The 26,492-nt window shown below is 42.5% G+C and overlaps 1 protein-coding gene across 2 annotated transcripts in view; it reads right to left on the bottom strand.

Annotated features, from left to right (window-relative positions):
• Positions 1–10,638, bottom strand: part of stat1b (signal transducer and activator of transcription 1b) — a 40,309-nt gene extending 29,671 nt beyond the window's left edge. For both annotated transcript variants that reach the window (XM_039015001.1, XM_039015002.1), the window contains exon 1: positions 10,453–10,638. The gene's annotated coding sequence lies outside the window, so the exon portion shown is untranslated. The remainder of the gene's footprint in view (positions 1–10,452) is intronic.
• Positions 10,639–26,492: the final 15,854 nt, after the last annotated feature.

Genomic DNA, 26,492 nt, shown 5'->3' with positions numbered 1-26,492 from the left:
TCGCCGGACCTCAATCCAATACTGTGACCTGAAGAGGGAAGTTGAGAAGCGCAAACCCAAGAATGTGAAGGATCTTGAAAGGATCTGCATAGAGGAATGGTCCAAAATCCCTCCAAATGTGTTCCTTAACTTTGTCAAACATTACAGGAAAAGACTCCATGCTGTTATCCTAGCCAGAGGTGGTTGCACTAAGTTCTAAATGAGGAATGCCTGTAACGGCTTTCTTCCTGGGATGAAAGAGAGGACCAAAACGCAGCGCGGCTAGTGTTCAACATGATTTCATAAAGAATATAACGTGAACACTACAAGCAACAAAACAATAAATGTGAAAACCGAAAACAGTCCTATCTGGTGCAGAACACAAAGACAGGAAACAATCACCCACAAACAATCAGTGAAAACAGCCTACCTTAATATGGTTCCCAATCAGAGACAACGTAAAACACCTGCCTCTGATTGAGAACCATAATCAGGCCAATAAGACACACCTAAACCAATGAAACACAAAACATAGAATATACCCACCCAGTTCACATCCTGACCAACTAAACAAAGACTAAACAAAGGAAATAAGGTCAGGAACGTGACAATGCCAATAATTATGAAACCTTGAGTTTGCTGAAATATATTTTGTATAAAATAATTGTATGATTTTGGTTGGTTCCATTGAAACATTAAAAGTACAGTATTTCTCACATGTTGGTATTTTGAGTTTATCTCTATAATTATATTGTTTATATTTTTAAAGTATTGTTTGTGAATTGCCAGTCAGGGGTGCCAGTAATTTTGGAGCCCACTGTATATTATTTAGTATATGTAAAGACAAGATTAAATCAAGACTAATCTGATGGGTGACAATATTAGTTTATCACTTGTGAATTATATACTATCACTTGATGCCCAGCTTAAGGCAAGGAACAATGCCTTATTTAAAAAAATAAAATAGTGTCATAGTTGCAGACCTCATGTAGCCTAGTTGCGTCCCTGATGTGTATGTCTTCCCTTGCAGCCTGTGAGAAAGAGATCACGTGATGGAGAGCTGTGTGAGTGAGAAGTGCTTCGGAGCAGGCAGCACTCAGGGAGAAGGGCACCTAAAGACATGGATTTTTTAGGGTGCATTATGGCCACACAAAGGGGATGCCGCCGGGAAATTCGAAGCATTATCAAGTGCTTCTCAAATTGTGAATGAGAGACTGACGAAGTGTTTACAGCCTGTGCAAAAAACAAAGCAGAGCTCATGCCTTTCAAGCTACTTTTTTCAAATAATCATTCGAGTCGCATCATGCAGCCTTACAATGTATTAAAAACCAAACATATAGCCCAACGTTTGTAGAACAAATAAAGTTACATGAATAACTCTAAATTAACGATATAGGTGTACCTATTTCTTTGTTAACCGCTCAACACAGAATGTGCGCACTCCCTCAAATCGTTTGGAGAAAATATCCTTTCTATTTTATAAAATAAAATATAAAATAATTCCTCGGAATTCTAAGCAAATCTTGTCTGCTAAATGGACTAATGTAGCCCACCGCCATATGGCATAGCCAGATCAGAACAACTCAGAGTATGCTATTCTGTTCTTCTGAAATAAACTATGTTTTCTTCATATCATGTTTCTTTAGACCTGTCTAAAATAAATAATGTATTTATTGTGAAGGTGTAGGCTATATTACATGGATTTATTAGACTTTTTAAAATGTAGATGTTCCAAAGGTCTGCATGAGTGTGGAAGCCAGGAGATACTGAATGTGTTTACAGTGAGGCCGACAGTTATTTGCTTGACAATCACTGGCTGACGAAATGTCATGACCGCCACAGCCCTTGTTTCACCTCTCTTAGGCCATCAAATCAAATTCTATTTGTCACATGCGGCGAATACAGGTGTAGACCTTACAGTGAAATGCTTACTTACAAGCCCTTAACCAACAATGCCGTTTTAAGAAAATACCCCCCAAAAAGTAAGAGATAACAATAACAAATAATTAAAGATCAGCAGTAAATAATAATGGCGGGGCTATATACAGGGGTACCGGTACAGTGTCAATGTGCGGGGGCACCGGTGTCAAGTAATTGAGGTAATATGTACATGTAGGTAGAGTTATTGAAGTGACAATGCATAGATAATAACAGAGAGTAGCAGCAGCGTAGAAGGGGTTGGGGGCAATTTACAAGTCTTAGAGGTAATTTGTGGTTTAGTACGGTACCCTGCATCACCACTTCATTGCTCCAGACCAGCGCAAAGGGGAGTTAGAGTACTGATTATTAACCCTAATCACTCAGCCCCTACTCAGATGGTCATGCGCCGTCACAATCTTTGCTCTCTCTCTCCCACTACTCTCTCCTCTTCTATCCTCTCATCTCTTCCTTCTGCTAAATCCTTCTCCCTTCTGTCTCCTGATTCTGCCTCTTCGACCCTACTCTCCTCCCTTTACGCTTCCTATGACTTGCACTGTCCCCTTTCCTCCCGGCCGGCTCGGCCCTCCCCTCCTGCTCCGTGGCTGAGTGACTCATTGCGAGCTTACAAAACAGGGCTGCAGGCAGCTGAGCGAAAAGGGAGGAAAACGAAACTTCTGGAGGACCTATCATCATTTCACTCCCTCCTCTATACCTTCTCTTTCTCTGTATCCTCTGCTAAAGCCACTTTCTTACCCTAGGAAACTATTTTACACCATCTCCCCCCTCCTTAATCCTCCACCTCCCTCTCTGCGGACGACTTTGTCAACCACTTTGAAAAAAAGGTTGACGACATCCACTACTCATTCACTCAGCCTATTGAGTCCACTGGTCTCACTCACACAGAACTACACTACGCCTCTCTCCTTTGTACTCATCATGTATCCGCTGCCTTTGACACCATGACCCATCAAATCCTCCTCTCCACCTTCTCAAGGCTGTGCGTCTCAGGCTATGCACTATTGGATTGCATCATACCTGGCAGGCCGCTCCTACCAGGTGACGTGGAGAGGATCTGTGTCTGCCCCACGTACTCTTACTACTGGTGTCCCCCATGACTCGGTTCTAGGCCCTCTCCTCTTCTCTCTATACAACAAGTCACTCGGCTCCATCATATCCTCAAATGGTCTCTCTAATCATTGCTTTGTGGATGACATTCAACTACTTTTCTCCTTCCCCCCTTCTGACACCCAGGTGGCGAGACGCATTTCTGCGTGCCTGGCAAATATCTCAACTTGGATGTCGGCCCACCACTTCAAGCTCAACCTAGACAAGACGGAATCTGCTCTTCCTCCCGGGGAAGACCTGTCTGCTCAAAAACCTCTCCATCACGGTTGACAACTCCGCAGTGTAACCCTTCCAGAGTGCAAAGAACCTTAGCGTGACCCTGGACAACACCCTGTTGTTCTCCGCAAACATCAAAGCACTGACCCGCTCCTGCAGGTTCATGCTCTACAACATCCATAAAGTACGACCCTACCACACACAGGAAGCGGCGCAGGTCCTAATCCAGGCACTTGTCCTCTCCCGTCTGGACTACTGCAACTCGCTGTTGGCTGGGCTCCCCACTTGTGCCATCAAACCGCTGCAACATATCCAGAACGCAGCAGCCCTCCTGGCTCTCAACCTTCCCAAGTTCTCTCATGTCACCCCGCTCCTCCGCACACTCCACTGGCTTCCAGTTGAAGCTCACATCCAAGAGGAACTGCCCCTCCCTACCTTCAGGCTACACCCCACCCCGCTCAGCCCAGGCCAAGCATTTCTCTGTCCTGGCACTCCAATAGCGGAACCAGCTTCCCCTTGAATCAAAGACAGCAGAGTCCCTGCCCATCTTCCGAAAACATCTGAAACCCTACCGATTCAAACCAGTATCTTAAATAATATATATATATACACAGTTGAAGTCGGAAGTTTACATACACCTTAGCCAAATATATTTCAACTCAGTTTTCATATTTCATATATATTTCAACTCAAAAATTCCCTGTCTTAGGTCAGTTAGGATCACCACTTTATTTTAAGAATGTAAAATGTCAGAAAAATTGTAGAGAGAATTATTTATTTCAGCTTTTATTTATTTTCATCACATTCCCAGTGGGTCAGAAATGTACATACACTCAATTAGTATTTGGTAGCATTGCCTTTAAATTGTTTAACTTGGGTCAAACATTTCGGGTAGCCTTCCACAAGCTTCCCACAATAAGTTGGGTGAATTTTGGCCCATTCCTCCTGACAGAGCTGGTGTAACTGAGTCAGGTTGGTAGGCCTCCTTGCTCGCATGAGCTTTTTCAGTTCTGCCCACAACATTTCTCTAGGGTTGAGGTCAGGGCTTTGTGAGGGCCACTCCAATACCTTGACTTTGTTGTCCTTAAGCCATTTTTCCACAACTTCGGCTTGCAAGCCTCCCCCTTTTTCCTCCAAACATAACAATGGTCATTATGGCCAAACAGTTCTATTTTTGTTTCATCAGACCAGAGGACATTTCTCCAAAAAGTATGATCTTTGTTCCCATGTGCAGTTGCAAACTGTAGTCTGGCTTTTTTATGGCAGTTTTGGAGCAGTGGCTTCTTCCTTGCTGAGCGGCCTTTCAGGTTATGTCGATATAGGACTCATTTTACTGTGGATATAGATATTTTCGTACCCGTTTCCTCCAGCATCTTCACAAGGTCCTTTGCTGTTGTTCTGGGATTGATTTGCACTTTTCGCACCAAAGTACGTTCATCTCTAGGAGACAGAACGCGTCTCCTTCCTGAGTGGTATGACGGCTGCGTGGTCCCATGGTGTTTATACTTGCGTACTATTGTTTGTACAGATGAACGTGGTACCTTCAGGTGTTTGGAAATTGCTCCCAGGGATGAACCAGACTTGTGGAGGTCCACAATCTTGGCTGATTCTTTTGATTTTCCCATGATGTCAAGCAAAGAGGCACTGAGTTTGAAGGTAGGCCTTGAAATACATCCACATGTACACCTCCAATTGGCTCAAATTATGTCAATTAGCCTATCAGAAGCTTCTAAAACCATGACATAATTTTCTTGAATTTTCTAAGTTGTTTAAAGGCACAGTCAATTTAGTGTATGTAAACTTCTGACCCACTGGAATTGTGATATAGTGAATTATAAGTGAAATAATCTGTCTGTAAACAATTGCTGGGAAAATGACTTGTGTCATGCACAAAGTAGATGTCCTAACCGACTTGCCAAATCTATAGTTTGTTAACTTTTTAGGGATAGGGGGCAGCATTTTCACTTTGGATGAATAGCGTGCCCAAATTGAACTGCCTCATACTCTGTCCCAGATGCTAATATATGCATATTATTATTACTATTGGATAGAAAACACTCTGAAGTTTCTAGAAACGTTTGAATTATGTCTGTGAGTATAACAGAACTCATATGGCAGGCAAACTTCCAAACAGGAAGTGGAAATTCTGAGGCTGGTCAATATTCAACTCATCGCCTGTTCAAATCCCAGTAAGATATGGATCTGTTTGCACTTCCTACGCCTTCCACTAGATGTCAACAGTCTGTAGAACGTTGAATGAAGCTTATACTGTGATGTGGGGCCGGATGAGAGGGGAATGAGTCAGTGGTCTGGCAGATTGCCAGTTCCTGGTCACGCCCATTCCACATGATATCGCCTTGCGTTCCATTACTTCTACAGACACGAAGGAATTCTCCGGTTGGAACGTTATTGGATATATATGATAACAACATCCTAAAGATTGATTCTCTACTTAGTTTGACCAGTTTATTCGACCTGTAATATAACTTTTTGAAGTTTTCGTCCGAGTTCGCCTGGCCCTGAGCGAGCGTTTGGATATGTTTTCTAAACGTGCTAGCAAAAGTAGCTACTTGGACATAAATACCGGACATTATCGAACAAAACAACAATTTATTGTGGAACTAGGATTCCTGGGAGTGCATTCTGATGAAGATCATCAAAGGTAAGGGAATATTTATGATGTAATTTCGTATTTCTGTTGACTCCAACATGGCGGAGAAATGTTGTTATATCTGAGCGCCGTCTCAGATTATTGCATGGTGTGCTTTTTCCGTAAAGTTTTTTTGAAATCTGACACAGCGGTTGCATTAAGAACAAGTGTATCTTTAATTCTATGTAAAACATGTATCTTTCATCAAAGTTTATGATGAGTATTTCCCGTTATTTGATGTGGCTCTGCAATTTCTCCGGATATTTTGGAGGCATTTCTGAACATGGCGCCAATGTAAACTGAGATTTTTGGATATAAATATGCACATTATCGAACAAAACATACATGTATTGTGTAACATGATGTCCTATGAGTGCCATCTGATGAAGATCATCAAAGGTTAGTGATTAATTTTATCTCTATTTCTGCTTTTTGTGACTCCTATCTTTGGCTGGGAAAATGGCTGTGTGTTTTTTGGACTTGGTGGTGATCTAACATAATCATATGTTGTGTTTTCGCTGTAAAGCATTTTTGAAATCGGACACGATGGGTAGATTAAGATTCTTTCATTTGCTGTATTTGACTTGTTAATGTGTGAAAGTTACATATTTCTAAAAAATATTTTTGAATTACCCATGCTGCCTTTTCAGCGGAATGTTGTGGGGGGGTCCGCTAGCGGAACGTGTGTCCTAGAAAGGTTAAGAAAATATTGAACTGCATAAGTGTTGCTCTCAACTTTCTGGAGGACCGAGTTTTGAAATCAGTGGAATTAGAGCATGGAGAAAACACCTGTCTCTGGATTACATCTTCAAACTAAGGGCAACCATGGCATCCGTGACAGGGAGAAGCATCCAACCATGATGTATACGGGTAAGATAGTGTAGCTAGCTACATTTTCAGTTATTACATGTTTCTAATTTTGACAAAGTTGTTTTTATTTGAAGTTTAAGTGTACTGTTAGCTAGCTAGCTAACGTTACGTGTATGATATTATTAGTCGTATCTCAGAGCCATTTGTTTTGCTTGTTATAGCTTAATGTTAGCTAGCTAACATTGGACGTGGTGGTTAGCTACCTGCAGATTCATGCAGGGTAGTAACGCCATGAGTTGTGATTAAGGTTCATTGTTTAGCTAGCTAGCTACATGTCTTAACAAAAGACTCCACTATGCAAGTGTCCATTTTAATAGAATGTCACTGCAACAACTGTTAGCCAGTTAGCTTGGGTGCTTGACTGCTGTTGTTAGGACAGAACGCTCGGATCAACCCTTAAAGAGATTGGTGGAACTAAAGCTTAAGAGGGTGTGAACAATGCTGAATGGGTGAAGACAAAGTGAAGATAAAGAAGAGCTCTCCAGCAGGTACTAAAACATTCAAAGTCCTTTTTCTCAAAAGTGGGGTTAAAAGTTTATCAATTTTCAAAGCAGAATTACTTTCCCATTGTTCCTCAAATTCAGTGAATGCTATACCATTTTGTAGCTGTGTCTCTGCTTTTATCCAATGAAAAAAAAAATAATAATAATAATTTTTGATACATAAGACCGAATCAAGGCGGTCGGTCACATTTGTACAGCCGAAACTTGTATGGCGGTGATGGCTTGCGTCAGTTCCATTGAGGGTTTGGTTTGAATAATTTGGATGTAGTTTTATGTTTCTATGACAATCCATGAAAACGTTATAGTGATATTTAAATGCTATTTTATATTATTTTATTATTTCTATCAAATCAACACTTGACTTTTTATGCAAGTCAAAGGTTGTAAAAGTAGGCCAGACCTTTTTAGAATAATTTGCACCTGTTTTATGTTTCTATGACAGTCAATAATTTTTTAGGGAGGCGAAAAATATTTAAATGCATTTTATATGTTTTGATTTTTTTCTATCAAATCTTTATTTTTTATACAAATTAAAGTTTGTAAAAGTAGGCCGGACCTTTTAGAATAATTTGCACTTGTTTTGATGTTCCTATGAAAATCCACATTCATTAAGGATAAATGCAATTTTATATGATTTGATTATTTATATCAAAACAACACTTAGTTTTATGTAAATCAAAGGTTGTAAAAGTAGACCAGACTTTTTTTGACTAATTTGACTTTTATTTGAGGTTTCTGTAAGAATGATCAAAACAGTTATTGCAGTTAAAAGGTAAACATTTTTTAACCACATCACTTAGACACTCAAGGGCCCTTTCACCGCAGTCACAAACTAAAACATTACCTTCTGAAAGATCCTTTGTAGGGAGGAATGGAAATGTAGTAATCAGAGAGGAATGGAAACTGTTGTCAACGTTTAAATAGGCTAACCACGAATGTCTTTTGAATATCTGTTGAATGTCTGAGATACAACCTACTTTACCTCGTGGATTAAATTTCATGGTGAACTCCCTCCGTGTCATGCTGCTGTAAATCACATGCACAGAAAATGTCTATGCACTTCACTTGAATTCCAGTCTGTCGGAACAGGCTGCCAGTCAATTATTTAGTCAAACTTTAGTCACGGACAGTGGAGCTGAATCAACAGGCTTAGTAAAAGTCAGCCAGTCATGGACAGAAACTCCTGTCAAAACAGAAAAATATGTCTTTACAAAAAAAACACTGAGAGGACATATTTCAGCATTTCCTGCACTGATGAACAGGACTGTTTTTATTAGTAAATTAGATTATGCATTGAACCATTGAGTGTACTGTGTCTCCTATTAAGAGAAAATCTATTAGTTACCTGTTCCAAATCAAGGATTTATAACCATTATCACATACTGACTGATTGGACTACTGCAACTCACTGTTGGCTGGGCTCCCTTCTTGTGCCATCAAACCCCTGCAATTTATCCAGAACGCTGCAGCTATCCTGGTGTTCAACCTTCCCAAATTCTCCCATGTCACCAAATTCACCCGCTACTCTGCACACTACACTGGCTTCCCAGTCGAAGCCACATCCACTACAAAACTATGGTACTTGCCTCCAGAGCAGCCTCAGAGCAACCTTCAGGGTCTGGTCAAAACCTACACCCAAATGGTAGGGTGGCAGGTAGCCTAGCGATTATAGCATTGGGCCACTAATCAAAAGGTTGCTGGTTCGAAAACCTGAGCCAACAACAAAAAATCTGGCGATGTGCTCTAATTTGCTCCAGGAGCGCCGTGCTACTATGGCTGACTCTGTAAAAACAACACGTTCCACTGCACCTATCTAGTGTATGTGACCATAAAACCTGAGTATTCTGTTCTGGTCTCTTGGTTCTCCCACACCTACAGCGCAGACCAAGCTCTTCTCTGGCCTGGCACCCCAATGGAGGAACCAGCTTCTCCCTGAAGCTAGGACAGCAGAGTCCCTGCCCTAACTTTGCTGATAGCTACTTTATTGAGGAATAATCAGTGGTGGAAAAAGTACCCAATTGTCATACTTGAGTAAAAGTATAGATACCTTAATAGAAAGTTACTGAAGTAAAAGTGGAAGTCATCCAGTAAAATACTACTGGAGTAAAAGTCTAAAAGTATGTGGTTCTAAATATACTTAAGTATCAAAAGTAAAAGTATAAATCATTTCAATTCATTATATTAAGCAAAGCAGACGGGCACCATTTTCTTTTTGCTTTAATTTACGGATAGCGGGGCGCACACTCCAACACTCAGACATAATTTATAAAATATGCATTTGCGTTTAGTATGTCCGCCAGATCAGAGGCAGTAGGGATGACCAGGGATGGTCTATTGAGGTGTGTGTGAAGTGTGTGAATTGGACCATTTTCCTGTCCTGTTAAGCATTCAAAATGTAACGAGTACTTCTGGGGCTCATAAAAAATGTAGGGAGTAAAAAGTACATTATTTTCTTTAGGAATGTAGTGAAGTAAAAGTTGCCCAAAATATAAATAGTAAAGTAAAGTACAGATACTCCAAAAAACGACTTTAAAATATTTTTACTTAAGTACTTTACACCACTGGGAATAATGCACTTACTATGACTGTGATATGTGATAGTGCATTCATCTTAAGACAGCTAAGTGGGACTAACTGGATAAGAGTGTCTGCTAAATGACTAAAATGTAAATATATTCAGTCACCAGCTATGATTACAATTGTGGTGGTGTGTAGCCTTCAGCTTAGCTGAATCTGTCGTTCTGCCCCTGAACAAGGCAGTTAACCCACTGTTCCTAGGCCATCATTGTAAATAAGAATTTGTTCTTGCCTAGCTAAATAAAGGTAAAATTAAAAAAATGAAGTCCAATACAATTTACAAAGAAAATACATTAAAAAAGCATAATAACAAATCCAAGCAATTTGCAACTTCAATTGCAGAAATTGAAGTTGCAAATTATTATCTCTTTTGTGACCAAAAAATGTATGAAATGTACACTTTAAATATCACCATATCAATAATATAAGAAAATGTAAGTGTTATTATTAGCAAGTAAACTTTCAGTTTCACTCTTTCCTTGATTTGGTTTCCTTTGAAACTATCTATGATTTGGTCAAAATTCCCTACACGCGCAATGCTTTTTTGGGGGTGTGTTTTACCTAGGTAATGATTGCTGTAAGAACCAGGTAAATTCAGTAACCTGCACCTACCTTGAATAACGTTGAAAACGGTACGAAAAGGTGAAGTCAAGATAAATGGGAAAGGTCCCTCCACTTCACCAGCCTGGTGGCTCAGACAACATATGATATTAACATTTGTACTGTCAATAAAATCATTCTGAAAATACCAACTTTTATATGAACAGCTGTTCAATGGCACAGCCCATACGCGATAAAGCCTGTCATAGCTAAGCTTTTGCAAAGGTTGACGCCCATAGTAGTAGAGGACCAATCAAAGTACATATGCATTTTAGCACTGTTCTTTCTATTCGGCAACCTCCCTCGTCAGACTGAAATCAAAACTTCAAATTAAAAACGAAACTTATTCAGAGCGTAAATAGAAACCTAACATATTATTGAACACATGAGATTTGGAAGTAATTCCACAGCTATTTGCTGGGTTGTTCATCCTGTACTCCAATGACATGTTAAAAATGAACCATAGTGCATAATTGCTCGGCAAAGTTCAAGAGTCGGTATAGCCACATATTCATCTTTGCAAACGCGCTGCGGTTTCTGTCGGAGGGAGTAGCCGGAGATTATGGAATGGCTGTGTACAAACCACGTGGTTTCCGAGAAGGCGAAAGTAGAAGGAGCCACTGATAGGAAACATACTATATAAAGGCAAAGTCTAGATGGGATACAGCTGTTGCCATATATGACGTAAATTAATTATAATTTTTTCGCAATCCCTAACCCTTTATTCCTTAACCTTAACCTAATTATCCTCGTCTGCTAGGTTAATAACCTAACCTGCTGTGTACCTTCTCCTGCTACGAAAATGTGTGTCCCTTCTTGACAAAACCCTATAGAACGAAATGTACTAAAATTCTGCTTTTTTCTCTCCAGCTTCCACAGTGCAGTAATAATGCCTAGAAAACAAAACAAAAATACAATACACACATAATCAAAAAGTAAGAAATTAAGAAATATCAGTACCAGCAATAACAGAGACCGGAATATAGACACTGAGTGTCCACAACATTATGAACACCTGCTCTTTCAATGACATAGACTGACCAGGTGAAAGCTATTATCCCTTATTGTTGTCACTTGTTAAATCTACTTCAATCAGTGTAGCTGGAGGGAGGAGAAAGGTTAAAGAAGGATTTTTAATCCTTGAGAAAATTGAGACATGGATTGTGTATGTGTGCCACTCAGAGGGTGAATGGGCCAGACAAAATATTTAAGTGGCTTTGAACAGGGTATGGTAGTAGGTGCCAGGCACACCGGTTTGTGTCAAGTACTGCAACGCTACTGGATTTTTCACGCTCAACAGTTTCCCGTGTGTATCAAACATCTAATTCCAAAATCATGGGCATTAATATGGAGTTGGTCCCCCCTTTGCTGTTATAACAGCCTCCAATCTTCTGGGAAAGCTTTCCACTAGATGTTCTAACATTACTGCGGGGACTTGCTTCCATTAGGCCTGGCTCGGAGGTTGGGGTTCCAATTCATCCCAAAGGTGTTTGATGGGGTTGAGGTCAGAGCCCTGTGGAAGCACAGAATCGTCTAGAATGTCATTGTATGCTGTAGCGTTAAGATTTCCCTTCACTGGAACTAAGATAGCCCGAACCATGAAAAACAGCCCCAGACCATTATTCCTCCTCCACCAAACTTTTCAGTTGGCACTATGCATTCGGTCAGGTAGCGTTCTCCTGGCATCCGCCAAACCCAGATTTGTCCGTCGGACTGCCAGATGGTGAAGCGTCATTCATCAATCCAGAGTGATGGCATTGCGCATGATGATCTTAGGCTTGTGTGTGGCTGCTCGGCCATGGAGTCCCATTTCATGAAGCTCCCGACGAACAGTTCTTGTGCTGACAGTTTGGAATTCGGTAGTGTGTGGGGCAGAAATTTTACAAACTGACTTGTTGGAAAGGTGGCATCGTATGACGGTGCCACATTGAAAGTCACATAGCACTTCAGCAGTGGCGGTTCTGGGGGGGCAGGGGGGGCCAGTGCCCCTGTGACAACAATTTTGGACCCCCTTGTGGCCCCCCTAAATGTGGAGTATGAAATAATTTTTTATTAACAAATTTTTTCTATCGTTCTTTTTTTACATCCGTTACTAGACAGTGGCAACGATGATGATTATGAACATGGTCTTTTGCCTGCTAATGCCTGCAATGCAGTGAAGAATACGATGACAACAATAACGTCTAATGTAACTGGCCCCTCTAACAGTACAACTGGCCCCATCTTGGCCCCTCCAGTTGAAATGAACTGCCACTGCACTTCATTAAGGCCATTCTACTGCCAATGTTTACCTATGGAGATTGCATGGCTGTGTGCTCGATTTTATACACCTGTCATCAACGGGTGTGGCTGAAATAGCCAAATTCAGTTATTTGAACGGGTGTCCACATACATTTGTATACAGTGCATTTCGGAAAGTATTCAGACCCCTTGACTTTTTCCACGTTTTATTACATTACAGCCTTATTCTAAAATTGATTAAATTGTTTTTTCCTCATCAATCTACACACAATACCTCATAATGTCAAAGAAAAAACCTTTTTTAGACATTTTTGCAAATTTATGAAAAATCTCAAACTTAAATATCACATTTACATAATCATTCAGACCCTTTACACAGAACTCTGTTGAAGCACCTTTGGCAGTGATTACAGCCTCGAGTCTTCTTGGATATGAAGCTACAAGCTTGGCACACCTGTATTTGCGCAGTTTCTTGTCACACCCTGATCTGTATCACCTGTCTTGTGCTTGTCTCCACCCCACTCCAGGTGTCTCCCATTTTCCCCATTATCCCATGTGCATTTATACCTGTGTTTTCTGTTTGTCTGTTGCCAGTTTGTCTTGTCTCGTCAAGCCTACCAACGTTTTTTCCGTACTCCTGTTCTTCTCTCTAGTCCCTGTTTTCTAGTTTTCCAGGTTTTGACCATTCTGCCTGCTCTGACCCTTAGCCTGCCTGCCATTCTGTACCTTGTGACACTGGCCTGGATTACTGACCTCGGCCTGCCCTGACCCTGAGCCTGCCCTGACCCTGCCTGCCGTTCTGTACCTCCACCCAAGGAGCCACCATTGGGAGGCACGAGGAGTTACTCCAAGGTCCTATGAACGGATTCCAGACCTTGGCAGAACGCCATGACTGTGCCTTGAATACATTTCTGGAGCAATTCTGCGGATTATCTGTGAGGCCGCCGGCCACGACAGTAGTCTCCCAGCCCCCCAGTAACACCGCTGTCAGCAGTGCAACTCAGCAGAGCTAGGCTGTCTCCAGCTGAACACTTATGCAGACTTAGTACCCAGAGTTATCTGTATTGCGGATCTGCCGGTCATTATGTGTCTACCTGTCCTTTATAGAGACCAGGCTCATCAGTAGGTACGAGTACTCTGGTGGGCCATATGGAGAGTTTTTCTTCTCCCCTTCCTCGCACCCCTCTCCATGCCATCCTGCTGTGGGGTGACCAGTCTAAATCTCTCCGGGTTCTCATTGACTCTGGGGCCCACGAGAGTTTCATGGACGCCACCCTGGTGTCTGAGCTGGGCATCCCCACTCAGCCCCTCTTCAGTCCCCAGTTAGAGCACTGGATGGGCGCTCTATAGGCAGGGTTACCCACAATACTACTCCTTAGACCTGCGGAACGCCTACCACCTGGTACGGATACTGGAAGGTGACGAGTGGAAGACAGCCTTCAACACTGCTAGTGGACACTATGAATACCTGGTGATGCCATTCAGGTTTGACCAATGCTCCTGCTGTGTTCCAGGCCCTGGTTAATGACGTTCTCCGGAATATTTTTGAACCAGTTCATGTTTGTCTACCTCGACGACATCCTCGTCTTTTCCCGCTTGGCTCAAGAACATGTTCTCCACGTCCGACAAGTCCTACAGCTTCTCCTGGAGAACCAGCTGTATGTCAAAGCCGAAAAATGCGAGATCCATAGCTCCACCATCTCCTTCCTTGGATACATCATCGCTGCTGGGAATGTGCAGATGGACCCGGGAAAGGTGAGAGCGGTGGTGGAATGGTCCCAACCCACGTCCAGAGTGCAGCAGCAATGTTTCTTAGGATTTGCCAATTTCTATCCGTGCTCTATCCGGAGTTACAGCACCCTGGCTTCCCCACTGTCAGCACTCCCCTCTCCCAAGGTCCCATTCACGTGGTCCCCAGCTGCTGACCTGGCGTTCCTGGACATTAAGCACCGATTTACCACAGCTCCCATATTGATCCATCCGGACCTGTCCCGTCAGTTCGCGGTGGAGGTAGACGCTTTGGGTGTCGGAGTGGGGGCCACCCTGTCCCAGCGTTTTGCCTTTAAGCTGCATCCCTGCGCCTTCTTCTCCCATCGCCTTAATGCCACGGAGAGGAATTATGATGTGGGGAATCGAGAACTACTTGTGGTGAAGATGGTCTTGGAGGAGTGGAGACACTGGTTAGAGGGGGCAGAACTTCCATTCATAGTGTGGACGGATCACAAGAACCTGGAATATCTCCCGCACCGTCAAGCGTCTCAATTCCAGGCAAGCTCGATGGGCCCTGTTGTTCACCCGGTTCACCATCTCCTACCGCCCGGGGAATGTTAAGCTAGATGCGCTTTCACGCCGCTATTGCCCCACTTTTACACCCTCGGACCCCGAGACCATTCTTTCTACCTCGTGGCTGGCGGCTACCCACGTCTGGGGAATAGAGAACCAGGTCAGTGAGGCGCAGCGTTCCCGGGGTGGGGCCCGGCTAACCAGATGTTTGTCCCAGACACTGCCTGCTCCCTGGTCCTGGAATGGGCTCATTCCTACAGGCTTGCCTGCCACGCTGGCTCCCATCGGACCCTGGCCTTTGTGCAACAATGCTTTTGGTGGCTCACCATGGTTCCGGACGTCTCCACATTCGTCGCCGCCTGCACTGTCTGTGCTCAGAACAAGACTTCGTCACTGGTCTCCCTCCGTCTGATGGAAACACCACTATCCTCACGGTGGTGGACAGGTTTTCCAAAGCCACCCATTTCATTCCCCTCCCACGGCCCAGCTCTCTTTGGCTGATGGACTTTCGGTGGATATGGTTTCTGACCGTGGTCCTCAGTTCTCGTACCGATTCTGGAAGGCGTTCTGCACACTCATTGGGTCGTCGGCCAGCCTGTCCTCCGGGTTTCATCCCCAATCCAATGACCAGTCAGAGTGTGCGAATCAGGCCCTGGAGACGACTCTTCGGTGCCTTGTCCCGGCCAACCCCACCACCTGGAGCCAGCAACTCGTGTGGGTGGAGTACACCCGGACACCCTTTCCTGCTCGGCCACTGGGCTCTCGTCCTTCGAGTGCCCCATGGGTTATCAGCCCCCGTTCTTCCTGGAGCAAGAGGAAGAGGTCAACAGACCTTCTGCCCAGATGTTTGTCCGCCTCTGTCGGTGTACCTGGAAGAGAGCTCAGTCAGCTCTTCTCAAGACCACATCCAGGTATCGTCGAGAGGCGGACTACTACTGGACCCTGGCTCCCCGCTATCGTCTTAGGCAGAGGGAATGGCTGTCTACACGGGATCTGCCCCTCTGGGTAGAGTCCCGTAAACTTTCCCCTTGATTTTATCGACCCTTTCCCCATTTCCAAGATCCTTAGCCCCTCTGCTGTCCGTCTTGTGTTGCCCCACACCCGTATATATCCCACATTTCATGTATCAAGATTAAACCTCTGTCTCACAGCCCTCTGTCTCCTCCTTTTTCCCGTACTCCTGTTTTTCTCTCTAGTCCCTGTTTTCTAGTTTTCCAGGTTTTGACCATTCTGCCTGCCCTGAGCCTGCCTGCCTTTCTGTACCTCTTGGACGCTGCTCCGGATTACTGACCTCTGCCTGCCCCCTGTTTTTGTAATAAACGTTTGTTACTTCGAACTGTCTGCATCTGGGTCTTATCCTGAGCTCTGATATTTCTCCCATTCTTCTCTGCAGAGCCTCTCAAGCTCTGTCAGGCTGGATGGGGAGTGTCACTGCACAGCTATTTTCAGGTCTCTCCAGAAATGTTAGATCGGCTTCAAGTCCGGGCTCTGGCTGGGCCACTCAAGGACATTCAGAGACTTGTCCCGAAACCAGTCCTGCCCTGTCTTGGCTGTGTGCTTAGGGTCATTGTCCTGTTGGAAGGTGAACCTTCGCCCCAGTCTGAGGTCCTGAGCGCCCTGGAGCAGGTTTTCATCAATGATCCCTGTACTTTGCTCCGTTCATCTTTCCCTCGGTCCTGACTAGTCTCCCAGTCCCTGCCGCTGAAAAACATCCCCACAGCATGCTGCCACCACCATGCTTCACTTTAGGGAAGACGTGACGATTGGCATTCAGGCCAAAGAGTTCAATCTTGGTTTCATCAGACCAGAGAATCTTGTTTCTCATAGTCTGAGAGTCCTTTATGTGCCTTTTGGCAAACTCCAAGTGGGCTCTCATGTGCCTTTTAATGAGGAGTGGCTTCTGTCTGGCCACTCTACCATAAAGGCCTGATTGGTGGAGTGCTGTAGAGATTGTTGTCCTTCTAGAAGGTTCTCCCATCTCCACAGAGGAACTCGAGCTCAGCGTGACCTTCTAGTTGCTCAGTTTGGCTGGGCGTCCAGCTCTAGAAAGAGTCTTGGTGGTTCCAAACTTCCTCCATTTAAGAATGATGGAGGCCACTTTGTTCATGGGAACTTCAATGCTGCGGAAATGTTTGGATACCCTTCCCCAGATCTGTACCTCAACACAATCCTGTCTCGGGGCTCTACGGACAATTCCTTCGACCTCATGGCTTGGTTTTTGCTCTGACCTGCACTTTCAACTCTGGGACCTTATATAGACAGGTAATGTGTTATATTGTCCTACATTCATTTCACATTTCCACAAACTTCAACGTGTTTCCTTTCAAATGGTATTAAGAATATGCATATCCTTGCTTCAATGCCTGAGCTACAGGCAGTTAGATTTCGGTATTTCATTTAAGGCGAAAATGTTGGTGAAAAAAATTGTCGGATCCTTAACAGTCTGATGGCCTGGAGATAGAAGCTGTTTATCAGTCTCTTGGTCCCAGCTTTAATGCACCTGTACTGTCTACTCCTTCTAGATGGGAGCGGGGTGAACAGGCTGTGGCTCGGGTGGCTGAGGTCCTTAATCTTCTTGGCCTTCCATTGACACCAGGGGCTGTAGATGTCCTGGAGGACAGAGAGTGTGCTCACGATGATGCGCTGGGCTGACCACACCACTCTCTGGAGAGCCCTACAGTTGCGGACAGTGAAATTGCCGTACCAGGCTGTGATACAGCCCGACAGGATGTTCTCAATGGTGCATCTGTAGCAGTTCGCCAGGGTCTTAGGGGCCAAGCCAAATTTCTTCAGCCTTCTGCGGTTGAAGACCACATTGCCTGTGTGAAGGGACCATTTCAGGTCATCAGTGATGTGCACGCCGAGGAACTTCAAGCTTTTGACCCTCTCCACTGCTGCCCCGTCGATGTGTATGGGGGCATGCTCTCTCTGCTGTCTCCTGTAGTCCACAGTCAGCTCCTTCCTTTTGTTGAAGTTGAGGGAGAGGTTGTTTTCCTGGCTCTCACTTTCTTCCTGTAGGCTGTCTCGTCATTGTTGGTAATCCGGCCTACCACTGTGTCGTCAGCAAACTTGATGATTGAGTTGGAGACATGCATTGCCACACATTCATGGGTGAACAGGGAGTACAGAAGGGGCTGAGCTGTAGTCGATGAACAGAATTTTTTCATAGGTGTTTATTTTGTCCATGTGGGATAGGGCAGTGTACAGTGCAATGGCGATTGCGTCGTCCGTGGATCTGTTGGGGCGGTATGCTAATTGTAGTGGGTCTAGGTTGTCGGGTAAGGTGGAGGTGTTATGGTCCTTAAATAGCCTCTCGAAGTACTTCATGATGACAGAAGTGAGTGCTACGGGGCGATAGTCATTTAGTTCAGTTACCTTTTTTGGGGGGTAGAGGAACAATGGTGGACATTTTGAAACAAGTGGGGACAACAGACTGGAATATGGAGAAATTGAATATGCCCACAAACACACCAGCCAGCTGGTCTGCACATACTCTGAAGATGCGACTTGGGATGTCATCTGGGCCAGCAGACTTGCCAGGGTTAACACGCTTAAATGACTTACTCACGTCGTCGACGATGACCGAATAAAATTATCTTGGGAGGTAATGTGGTCGTGGTATTACCACACTAATGGTGTGGTATTCCAGATCAGGAGAAGAAAAGGACTTGAGTTCCTGTACGTTACCACAATCACACCATTAGTTGTTAATCATTAAACAAACCCCTCTGCCTTTCTTTTCTCAAGAGAGTTCTTTCTTCCTGTCAGCACGATGGATGGAGAACCCTGCTGGGTGAATGGACAGGGGGAAATGATTCCGTAAAACAGAGTATGTTACAGTCCCTGATGTCTCTCTGGAAGGAGATCCTCGCCCTGAGGTTGTCTACTTTATTGTCCAGGGACTGAATATTAACGAGTAATACAAGTACAATCAGAAGCGGTGGATGGTATGCACGCCGCCTGATTCTGACTAGGGCCCCACTTCTTCCTCTTCGCCGGCGCCTGCATTTTGGTGCAGTCCCCGGGATTAATAGACCTCCCTCAGGATGCTCAAACAATGGTTCCAGGCCAGGGAATTTCTGCTCGAATTTCTAGTGCGTGACCGCCAAACTAATGTCCAAAAGTTATTTTCGGTTGTAGTTAATAATACAAGAAACATTCTGACAAATAACACACAAAAAATAAATAATACTCTGTGATATAATAACTGTGTGACATAATCAGCAATGTCAAATGTGACATAACCCATTATGTCTATTATGATATAAGAATGTGCTTTATAAAGGGTGACATGTTGTGCTGAAGGATGGCATACGCTCTAAAGTGATATCATGTTAGTTACACTACACCTAGTCTCTTTCCCAGACACTTCTGCCAAATGCGTGAAAGGTTTGGTGAACCAACACATCAAACTTGGCCTTCATTAGTCGGGGTTAGGTTTAAAATCTAATTTTAAAAGATTAATTGTGGAAATGGGTAGGGTTTGGCAATAATTATGACTTTTTGATTGTGTTAAGGAGTGACGATGACAAACTACTTTACTCAATAAGGTTACTCCTATAGAATTCTATGGTCATTCCCATTAAAGCCAACTTTGAATGGTTGATATCCCAGGCTTATATGTGTTGTGTGTGCAATAGCCTGGGGACGACGTTACACCAAGAAACATTTACCTTGATGAAAGCCCCCAACCTACATAAATTGAAAGTGTCTTTCTTCTGGAACCAAGTGACATGTTCCTCAGTGCACAAACAAGCACACAACAAAAACGAGCCATACCGCACGGTACTGGGCCCAGTCAAGCAAGTCTTTGACACATTCACTCACTCCCCCGCTGAAAGATAAGCCACAAAATGTTGGCATTATTTTGACAGAAGAACAGAACAGAAGAGGAATACCTGGTGCAGTAGTCTCCGGTTGGTCAACTCCAAATCCTCTTGGTTATGACAAACACACACACACAAACCCAAGCTTTGTAAGTCCATCAACCCACGTAAATACCTCTCACACCTTACAGTAACCTGTGAATAATGAGAGAACCTTCATAAATCAGCAGAACTGTCACGCCCTGACCTTAGTTATCTTTGTTTTCTTTATTATTTTGGTTAGGTCAGGGTGTGTTTTTGTCTGGTCTAGGGTTTTTGTATGTCTAGGTTGTGTGTGTAGTCTAGGCATACGTAGGTCTATGGTGGCCTGGATTGGTTCCCAATCAGAGGCAGCTGTTTATCGTTGTCTCTGATTGAGGATCCTATTTAGGTTGCCATTTACCAGTTTGGTTTGTGGGTGATTGTCTATGTTGATGTTGCATGTCTGCACTCGTTATCATTAGCGTCACGTTCGTTTGTTATTTTGTATAGTTTGTAATAGTTTGTTTCAGTGTTCTTTAGTTGTCTTTAAATAAGATGTATTCACATCACGCTGCGCTTTGGTCTCCTCACTACGACGATCGTGACAAGAACCTTAATAGCCTATTTATTGACACTTTATGAAGTGTGCCATAATACATAGTTTGAAGTGAGACATCTTCTGTCATTCATAACACATCTATATAGGCTCTACATCGCATTACGAGGAATGCTCACTGAATTAAAGGGCAACTACACTCAAAAATCCAAGTTTCTTAGATTTTCACAGAACTCAAAAGTAATTCCCTGATGTAGTTTAAGCCATCCATTTTGTTTTTCTATTAAACAAGTGTGAAAAAACTGGGGTGAACCAGAAACAAATGGGGGGACATACGAAACCTGGAGAAAAAAAACAAGGAAACGTAATTTAGAGAAAAAATTAATGATTTAAAAGCCCTACCAACGTTTTTTTGCTGTGCATGACTGCACTTTAGAGTGTGTCATCTTGCAGCACAGCATTTTGGGGGAAGTTGAGATCAAATCCAATATTAACTATGCTCCCAAGAGGAAAGAGGTTGGGCCATCCTAGAAATGTTTTAGTGAAATATAATATAATATATAACATTTAGCAGACACTTTTATCCAAAGCGACTTACAGTCAGGTCTGAATATATTTTTTTACATATGGGTGGTCGAAGCCAATATCCTGGCATTGCAATGCTCTACCAAGATGCAGGACAGGGTTATAAATGCTTTGTGAAGCCTTAATTTAATATGATTTACAAGGCCTTTATTAAGAGGTGCTTATTACATCCTTTATAAAGCACAGATTTGTCATATTTGACATAGTGGGTTATCGACAGTAAAATACTCTGAAACGTTTTACTGCAGCATACTGTAAATTATGGTGCATCGTTGAAAAATGTTGTGGGCGGGGAAAGAATTGCTGTATTTTGAATGGTACTGTCATTCAACACCACATAATACAGTACCGTACTGTATCCTTGAAGCGCCAAAAACCTTTTGACCACTAGTGGTGCATGATATTGTTGTCTCTGGCTCATCAACATGCCTTGTAAGAGGCTAAATAAGAGGCTATATTTGTTGCACCCGTGAGTGAGAATGCTGTACCAATTTAACTCCTATGTGGTTATAGTGCCCCATCCATTTAAAATGTATAGGGGATAGATTGGAGTGGCAGCAAGTCTTAAACCTTAAATGGTTGAGCATTTTGCCATATCCTTTTGATCTGTTTTGCCCTACAGTCGCTGACAGTTTGGAATCTGATGTCCTCCAGCAACTTTTTACTTTTACTGTTGAAAAGCGATATCCCAAATATAAATACATTAAAGTACACACACTAAAGGGTAAATGTTTGCAAGTTTTAAGCAAAATTGTGTTTTTTAGACACAACTGCAAACTTCAAGGAGTAAGGCATTCAAGGAGTTGGTCTGATGGGAATCAGTGATGTCATCGGCCTCCCCCTTGCTTGAGGAACAATGGAGGAGCAATAGAGAACAAAAGAGGAATTACATGACAAAACTGGACTGTAACGTTAGCTGGCTATAAACTGTACTGTTCTGTTGTAGCTCCACAGACCTTCTAATATGTGGATGGTGTGGGAAGAAGGTCCACGACAACCTTTTCTCTGCAGGATGTTTATTGTAGACAAGTTAGCTATAACACTTTAGTTTCTGGAGACCTACGTGTGATCTGTACTGGAGCTCAACAGAAACTAAACTACTGAACCAACAGAAAAACACTGAACATAACTTATAATGTCATGACAATTACAGCTGTCAAGTAGAGATCAAAGTAGGAGGGACATACTGCTTCTGTGGCACAACAATATTGTATTTATATTAAAGTAGGTGTACTGTAATTTGAAATACATAATTTTACTTGCAACCAAGCTGCCTGTAAGCTACTGTCAAATTCACTGTAACCCCTTTACAGTGTAGCCAGACTATTAGGCTACTCCGCTTCACGACGTGCATAAGAACAGCCTCAGTGTGCCATTCACAATAATCCCCGGGCATGCCTTATTCCTTAAATGACAGTTGAAGAGGAGCATGATATTTTTGCAGTGCATGGGTGAGTGCATAACCACCCGTGTCACAAACCGTTGGTAGAGGCAGTAGGCCCAAAGTAGGCCTACAACACTCCTATATCATGCTACAGTGTCTCATTGCAAAGTAAACCCAGTGAGTCAGCGTTCATACTTTCATGTCAAACATAAACTACAGTAGGAAGCAAGCTCTTGGCACCTTCTCGGCAAAACATAAAAAAAAACATTAGAGATGTTTTCCCCCATGCAGTAACTTAATAAGGGACAGCCCAGGGTACTTTCCGACTTTACTACAATACAGTACAATACAGTAGCCACTTCTTGATGAAAACAACTGTAGCTGGTCAAATGCCAAGTGAAAATGAAAATCACTTCTGCATTTGGGATTGAACCATTCAGGAAAATATTTCATCATAAAAAGAGGAAATGTTGCAGTTCTGAAGAACTGGGGAAAAAAACTAAAGACAAAAACATAACATTTGGTTCACATTTGAATGCAGGAAAACTACTCAAGGAGAGAAAGTCTGATTAAAAATATTGCTTTGTCCAGTACAATATTTTATCCATCCAGTGTGATTGTTGACTATGGACCATTACTATTATGACTATCTATAGGTATACTATTACTCAGTAGTAAAGAACATGGGGGAAATCATATTTTGTTAAACCCTTTTACTATTGGAGAGACCTTCGACGCTTAGTTCAAAAATATCAAATTGGAAAACTGAATGAAGACGTCAGTGCTGTAATAAACATTTACTCTTTGTACAAAACTTGGTTCTTCATAGAGTAGCTATTTTCCAATAATAACCGACTAACATTACTTATGCACAGAGACAAACAGAAATCAACAGTGTGCTAGCACACTGAGTAATAAAGATGTCCATTTATGAGAAGTGATATAACACGATGCATGTAATATCTACTTTACGCTCGTAACATCATATGTATTCATGACAAAGGGCTCAAAGACAATACTAACAGTTGGGTAAAAGAGCAATGTATTGTTTAGTTACGTTTAGTTTATTAATTCAACCATTTTAAAAAACAAGCACACATAAAACTTGAAAAAGCCATACATGCACATGAATAAAATCATTGAGGATAACACACAATAAAGTCTGGGACTTATTTCCATTGTGGTCCTCTTGAGACAAGATGGCTAGACAAGATCGAACACATTATGGCAGTGAAACAATAAAACAAAAACAGAGAAGAAGAACATCTATCTCATCATTCCAGTTACATCATAGGGGTTATTCATATGGGGACAAAAGACATCAAACTTTTACTTTATATTTTTACTTTATTTTTTAAAGCTGCCCAGAGAGGACGTTGTTTTTAATGGGCAGAGGCAACTCATTCCATTCTGAGGCTCCAGTATACAAGAAAGTACCTTTCCCAGCATTACTCCTGAACCTTTATAAGCACACATCAGCAACACCTGATCTGGTGCTGTGATTGTGTGCATCCCTAACACGAGGAAAGTAATCACTTAGATATCTGGGCGCAGGACCATAATTACTCCTGTAAACCAAACCTAGTCTAATCTGGGACAGCCTAGCCTCAACAGGCAGACAGTTTAGTTCCTGAAAGCAGCTAACATTAGCAAGTGGCTTGGAGATAATAAGCTATCTCTGCACTTAGGGAAAACTGAAGGAATTATTTTTGGATCCAGACCTAAATTGTGTCCAGACCTAAATTGTGACCGTGGTTAACTATATCAAAGGCCTTCTGTATCAAAGGCCTTCTGTACCATTCCACACAGATTTCCCTCATCAATCTCTTTCCTGATGAAGTCAGTCAAGTAAAGTAGACATGAATCAGTGGAGTATGTTTTTCTAAAACCCGACTGAAAATCATACATTAGACCCTGTTTTTTAACATATTCATACATTTGCTCATGTACAACTCTCTCCAGGATCTTTGATGTTACACAGAGGATAGATACAGGCCTATAATTCCCAGGGTCAGACTTGATCACTTTCTTATACAGAGGTATAACTTTAGCTTGTTTCATGTCCCTGGGAAAGGTACCTTGTCCAAGAGAGATTAACGATATGCGTAATACAAGGGCCAATTTGCTCAGCAGAATCTATAAGAAACCTTGGAGGAATATTATCCAGGCCTGTGGCTTTGGAGCATTTAAGCTCTGCCAGCATACTGATTATTTTGGCTGTTGCTACCTTTGTAAAAGAAAAAGAGTTTGGCTGAACCCCTAACTCTACATAATACTTCTTGACTTGGTTGCTTCCATACAAACCAGAACTGGTGGTCAGCTTGCTAACCAGCTTGCTGGCAACAGAAGTAAAAAAAGAGTTGAATTCATTGGCAACCTCTGCTTTTTCATATACCATCTCCCCCTTGATGTTAAGTCCAATACTGTTTAGTTTGTTTTTGGTAGTACTACTACAGCCTAGTTCCTTAAATGATTTCCAAAGCTTTTTAGGGTCATTTTTGTTCTAAAATTATTTTCTCAGCAAAGTAACCCCTCTTAGCTTCATCCATCCTGCTCTGTGATCAGATGTAAGAGAAAATTACACTTGTCTAGAGCTTCAGTAGAGATTGTAGGCAACAATGACGACTGGGGAAGAAACCAAAGGGACTGACATATAAAGGGCAGGTAATCAAGGAGGTGATGGAGTCCAGGTGAGTGTCATTATGCGCGTAACGCTGGTGACAGGTGTGCGCCCTAATGAGCAGCCTGGTGACCTAGAGGCCGGAGAGGGAGCACACGTAACATTGATGTTACATTGTTTACGGAAAACTCATCTGTTTCAAAAGGATAGTAAAAGTCAGACAAATGCATAACTGATGACAATGCGACTAGAAGATAAAGATTGTTTTGTTTGTTTGCAGGTTCAGTCCAATCACCACAGAGAATTACAAGGAGTCTTCATGGCAACTAATCTGTAAAAAAAAAAACAAGTACCTAAGTACCAAGTTATAACTGTTAATAGCCTCATTTAAGGCTAAGGCCAAAGCCTTTTGTATAAAAGCCTTCCTGTGTCCTTCAGGGGATCGCCTTACTATGTGCTGGTCAACGAGCCTTGGGAGAATGGGAGCAACGATTTTTTTTTAAAGAAAGTAAGTATGAGAAATAGGAATTATTGTAAATGTATTGTTTTTAGGCATTTGCGCCCATATTCCACCTAGACCTACTCTCCTTCTTCCTGGGCAGGCTCTCCTTGAGTGTTGCAACACATTAGTATCGTCAGTTTGAGTATATGAATTAAACATATAAACCAGTGATACTTGTTTGTGAGAAATCTGATATTGCTAACTGTTCAAGTCTATCTTGTAGGACAGTTGTACGAAGCTCCTGGAGCCTAAGATGATGTAGGCCTATGGATATTTTTGTGTTGATGTAGGCCTAAGATGATGTAGGCCTATGGATATTGTGTCTTACTTGTGACACTGAAAATTTAATAAATTGTTGTTGCATAATGTTGTCTGATTCCCATGCTGTGTCTACCGGAATATTATGTTTATTTCCCTGACGTTACATCCGCATTGCATACTTACTCCCATTCACAGAGAAACTATAAGGAGGGGAAGGAGGATATTTGTTAGTAGGACATGACATGATCCAGCTTGTGTGTGTATATAATTGCTTGACCTACCTTGCAGAACATGGACCAGGACACCTGCCATTCACTGTGGGACCTACTTGGGTCATAGACTGATTAACATGATTAACTAACTATTACACATTCAATCACTTTGAAAACAAGAATGCTGAGTCTATATCAAGCACTGTCTAGTAAGATACTTTATGCAATTTTTGTACTACTCCACTATTGTAAAAAAGGTTTTGGAAATGCATTTATTAATGTCTACATTTGTGCATTCTATTGCAGACATCTTAATGCATACTTTGAAATTATATCAACTGAAAAAAATATATATAAACATTCACAACATTCAGATATTTTGTAATGTCCCCAGTATAATGTTATTATAAAGTAATATGATGTCCACAAATAGGTTCCTTCTTGGCTCTGACAGGACGTTATCCTTGGGACATCCAATGACCACAAGGGGGCGTTTCCGACAGGTCCTGGATTGTTACAGACTGACTATTACAATAAGATCTTAGAATGACCATTAGGGAA

Source organism: Salvelinus namaycush, chromosome 19 (assembly GCF_016432855.1).
Source record: "Salvelinus namaycush isolate Seneca chromosome 19, SaNama_1.0, whole genome shotgun sequence".
NCBI classification, from domain to species: domain Eukaryota; kingdom Metazoa; phylum Chordata; class Actinopteri; order Salmoniformes; family Salmonidae; genus Salvelinus; species Salvelinus namaycush.
Note: the sequence above shows the minus strand (reverse complement) of the source record. Positions and strands in the feature narration are given on the sequence as shown.